The following is a 4687-nucleotide window of genomic DNA, read 5'->3' as shown; positions in this document are numbered from 1 at the left end:
ACATAAAATTTGGTAACATGGAGTGGCTTGTTAACGCGAGGTAGTTTGAAAGCTGAACCATATTTAAAAGAGATAATTCAGTTAGGCGAGAATATTTATACATGCTTCTTAATGCATTAGAATTCAGAATACTATTAGCCAAAGCATGTTTTTATTTGTTTATATCGGTGACGGTAAGTGCTCTCCCTTGTGTGTGTGTGTGTGTGTGTGTGTGTGTGTGGATCGTACGTAAAATGGAAAGGAATGGAAGAAAGAAGACGCAGGCTGTATGGTGAATGAATGTAGAAGGTCGAGGATTAGGGAGTTTTTTGGTTAATCCGTTTCCTGTAGCTTCATCCCGTATCCGTTCTATTACTGTCATTCATCATGGTCCATCACAATTTTCAGTTTGAACCTGACTTTATGGTGACTTGATGAATCCAATCGCCACATCCCATAAAAGAAGAGCAAAATTTGGTCTCGTAACTGTATTGTTGAGTGCAGCATATTTAATATGCAATTCATCCAATATTTAGACTAACTTTTAAGTGGAATCCTCCATATTTCTAGGGAGAAACTCTTCTTTTTAAGTTAGCCGGAAATCAGCGAATGTTATTAGTCACTGCAAGCCACACGAGTGTAAAAGGTTTGTTGAGACAGTGAGGGACAAATGCAGGGACAGTATAGATTAAAAATATTTCTTTAATCATTTCCATGATAAATCATGAAACACATATAGATCTGATCTACTCTTATACCTTTCGGTCCTTTACAAAAGATTGTTTTCATGTTGTCACGTGGGGTAAATATAGGATGTATTCACTACTCTGAGTTCCCAGAATAATTTCAATATTGGCCAGCTCCATCCTGCCCTTAGTTGTAAGTCGCGTTGTTTTTCTTCTTTCTTGTATTCTTGTATTCCTTCCTGTTTAATTATGGCAGAGTACTTCTACCCTTCAGAATTAAGCTGATTCCGACCAAACTTGGACACAATGACCAGCCTATGGCCTAGTTGTGTCTGCAAGGTTTTGGTTGCTAGGCAACGAGTAATTGTCTAGCTAAGGCCGACAACCTCGCGTTTTTTTCGTACTTTTCACATTTTGAGCATTAAACCCGTCGGCTGTGGGAAGGGATGGTGCCAACATCCCCCCTAATGCGGCAAAATATCAGTTTTGGTCACTCTTACAGTGACTGACATTTTAAGTCTTCCTCTTTTTCTCCATATAATGGTATCTGGAAATCGGTAATCTAGTCTCTTGATTTTTCTACTATGACTTGGTTATTACTGTTTTCACCGTTCATCATCCTCAATTTATTTCTCTGTATCCATTCCACTTGAGACTATAATTAGTGCATCATCAAAATAACGGATCCCCTACCCACAAATATTTTGTAATTGTCAACTTCCAGTGTCTCCTTGTAGAGGCAGGCCATGACAGCACTGAGGGGGAGTCCATACGAAACTATACCATTGTGATGAACATGTTCATTTCCGTTGAGGACAAACGCTTCAAATCCCACGCACAGTGACGCAAGTGTGATGATGTCTTCTTTCAGTACTAGCAGCTCCTAATCTTCAATATTCTCCATCGCCCTCTCCGTTGCTAGCAGGGCCCTTTCTACTGATGCATTACTGATCAAGGACTTTCCGTCAAAACTCATTAATATCTTGTTTTGTACATCTTTGGTTTTAAGTCATTCTCTGATGTCATTGGAGTTTCTTCAGGTGAGCATCGCTGATAATGTGCGCTGGACGAAGGTTTTGCGAGTTGTTTGGCTTGTTTGTGGGATGTGCTTCATCTCCCAGACGTGATCGGCCTCATTGGTAGGCTTTGTTCATGCACTTTGGGATTCTTTTTATCCATGGTGGTCGTGAGTTTCTCCCTCCAGTGGACTCAGTAACTTTTTCCCCCTTTCTGACTTTCCTTTCTTTAATATTTTCCTTCCTTTTGCACGGTCTCCTTGAGTATGGGCTCTGTGTAGCCCCGAAACGTTAGGAAAGTAATGAACTTAAGCTCCTTCTTGTTTTCCCTCCCACTCAGTCTTATCCACCTGTCAAAATGAATGAATCATAAATCGTTCTCTGTTGAATAAAATCATCCTGAGGAAGCCACAGTAAAACAGAATTGGCACAGTCACTCAAGAGTGGTGATATAGACATGGGATACCTACTACAATAAAGTAAGTATGCATTCATTCTGGAAGGATGACCAGCTGAGATAAAATTATAATTAAGTTATATCAGAACTCCAGCGAATCCATTTAATTCATGGAACTTTTTGAACCATACATTTCTTCTTCATCTTCACAGCCTTCCTCCACTATTTGACAAGTAATTTCAGTACATTGTCAGTGTTTACAATTTAAATCATAGGTAGGGACAACAATAATAATGGCAATATGTTATGACTTAGTATATATATATATATATATATATATATATATATATATATACACATATATATATATAAAATGTGTGTGTGTGTGTATTTCATAACAAAAATATAGATGCGGGAGTTTCTGTAATATATATATATATATATATATATATATATATATATATATATATATATATATATATATATATATATATATATATATATATTTCTATGCCAGACTGCCTCAATCCCGTTTGGGGTGGCCACACAAAACAAAATCGCCTCCAAGTCGCCCTGTCCCCCGCCATTTCACTTCCCTGCTCCTAGCTCACACCCCCTCTCTCATATATCTCTCTCCCACCCCATCCCTCCATCTCATCCTCGGCCTCCCCTCCCTCTTCCTCCCTCCACCTCACTTCACATACACTCTCTTCGTCAGTCTTTCACCCTCCATCCTCTCCACATGGCCAAACCAGCCCTCAGTGTGTTCCTCATAACGCTTCCTATCACATCCGTATCAACACCACAACGCTCCTTTATATCCTCATTCGTCAGCCTGTCTCTCCACGTGACTCCACAGCAGGCTCCTCTTAAATAACTCATTTCCACTGCTCTCACTCTTGATTTATGTCCTTCCAACAATGTCCAAGCTTCACTTCCGTACGTTCGAGTTGGTATCACAACACTGTCATATAGTAACTTTTTCACTTTCATGCTCACTTCCCTGTTTCTTATCACTGTTTTCAAAGAACCAGCAACCTTTCTTCCCTGCTGTACCCTTTCAAGCACTTCACCCTCCAAACCTCCATCCTTACTCACCACACTACCCAGGTACTTAAACGTACTCACATTTTCCAATTCACTCACCATCCAACCTCGCTGTACATTCACTAACTTCACCTCTCTCAAAGACCATCCACTTTACTCTTCCCTACATTCACCTTTAGATTCCGTTTCTTACACACTCTCTCAAACTCATATATATATATATATATATATATATATATATATATATATATATATATATATATATATATATATATATATATATATATATATATATATATATATATATATATATATATATATATTTCTGCACTGCTTTGGATGCAGCTTTCCTCAATCTCACTTTCACGAAATTTGGTAAATTTTACTTGTAATATCACAAGGTAATATGAGCCCAAACGATTTCTCGTCGAAGCCGTGGAATACGAGTACTGTGCTTTCTACAAAGTATGGTAAGTAATTTCATCTTTCATAAGAACATGAAACTCACTCATATTCTGTTGTTGAAGCTTATATTAACTGCCCATATGCAGTATGCAAAACTAGTTTTGGTAAAACATTAAACAAAAAGAAAGTCCTCCATGAAACTGAACGAATTTGGCTTGTGATATCAAGTGTAAAATAAAAGTAGGAAATGTACTCGGAAGGGAATTCCAAATGGTGAGACAAGATATATGCTGATATGGTGAGCATAACTGCACTGAACAGAGTTGTTATGGTGTTGATTAAACCTGGCCCACTAACCAAACAGTCTCATCTGACACGGCAAGATAAGCAACAGCCCCTATGGGTTTGTCCCATACGTTCCCTACACTGTTCATGCTGTGTTCGCGTCTTTGTGTAGCATGTACCTGTACAGTGGCCCGTAACGCTTTATACTATGTTGTGTGGGCTATTCTACAAGTTAAGGGCATGTGTCGTTTTTTATTCCATGCAACCCAGATATAAGCAGTTAACTTAGGAAGGCTTGGCTGGATGACATTGAAGCCCAGTTAGGTGAACCTGGTCAAGCTCAGTTTCAGGATACTTTTGATGAGTGGGAGGAGATACCATAGTACAGTATTGTAATCGAGATGTTGTATTGCCCTGCCTCTAATCGAGTTGTTGTATAATCTCGTCTGTGTTTCTCCATTGCCAGTATTCCTAGCAGGAGGGAGGGTCTACCTGTGGTGGCACCATACACCCCTGATGGAGAGAGTGCATGACTGCAACTACGATAGCGACTTCTGCCTGGGTGCCAACATCCCCACCTGCTCTGCGTCCCATGAAGAGGGATCTCATTGGTCAATTTCTGGGAGGCATCCGATTTATGAGTGGGGTGACTGCTTCCTATGGAATTTTCCCTCATCATTTCTTTAGAATAAGTAAAGAAAATCTCGAGAAAAATGAAAAGGAAGTGAGGTAGGAGGCTTATGAGGGTTTTCATATATGATCTCAATAAGGATGCACATTAGTAATACTATGTATGATATGTTGAGAAGTTAAAACAGTACCCAGATCGTGGGAAATGCATCTGTTATTTACTGGCCAACAAAGAAGATATA

Source organism: Coenobita brevimanus, chromosome 100 (assembly GCF_032717465.1).
Source record: "Coenobita brevimanus isolate Jiangsu-jjx chromosome 100, ASM3271746v2, whole genome shotgun sequence".
In the NCBI taxonomy this organism is placed as follows: Eukaryota; Metazoa; Arthropoda; class Malacostraca; order Decapoda; family Coenobitidae; genus Coenobita; species Coenobita brevimanus.
Note: the sequence above shows the minus strand (reverse complement) of the source record.